The sequence below is a fragment of the Orycteropus afer genome, unplaced genomic scaffold (assembly GCF_000298275.1).
Source record: "Orycteropus afer afer isolate SDZICR_OR568_19922 unplaced genomic scaffold, OryAfe1.0 scaffold00075, whole genome shotgun sequence".
NCBI lineage: Eukaryota > Metazoa > Chordata > Mammalia > Tubulidentata > Orycteropodidae > Orycteropus > Orycteropus afer.
This window is the reverse complement of record NW_006921662.1, coordinates 11,849,348-11,850,144: the sequence shown is the minus strand read 5'-3', so window position 1 is coordinate 11,850,144 and position 797 is coordinate 11,849,348.

Below are 797 nucleotides of genomic sequence, written 5' to 3'. Positions count from 1 at the left end.
GTATGGAAGGATGGACACTGGGAAGAGGTAACTATGGGGAGGAAGTGGGAGGGGAGCTGTTGCATTGTGGTAAACTGTTGTCAATGACATGAGACAAAGTATATGTGAACTGCTGTATGGAAAGTGAATTTGCTCTGTAAATCTTCCCCCAAATCACAATAAAATAAAATAAAATAAAAAGGTGGAGAGGAGGAGTTGGGAGGTGAGGACCATCCACCTCAATCCTTTGTTTCCCTCAGGCACACACCTACTTTCTCATCTTGTCTTCATTAACAAGTTTCTTGGCCACTTTTTCACGTCTTATAAAAACTCCTCAATTCACTGCCTTTGGATTTATGTCCTCATTGCTTCTTTGAAACTACTGTAGTAATAGGATCATTAGTTTTAAATGGAATGGATTCTTGCCACACCTCATTGGACCAGTGGCAGGAGTGGTTCCAAAGAGGACAGGTTTGATTTAAAAAAAAAAAGTCTGATCAGATCTAGCTCTGTTAAGGAATTTACATACACAGGTTGGTGCCAAAATTCTTGTGGCAGACAGCTTCAGGACAACAAAGTGTAGAGTCACCTAGGCAGTCATTCTGCAGGGCAGTGAGAGATGTGGGTTTATATACCTAGTGCCTATGTGCAAGGTTACATGCCAGGGAACTAGGACAAAAAATTATGTCTAATCTATGATGGATTGTGTTGTTTGTGTACTAGTTAATGGGTTGCAATTGATGTCACCATAAAGTGAAGTGTTTGGTTTGTTTTTTCCTGGCACAGGTTGCCACTGCTCAGTAAGGTACTCTGGTTCT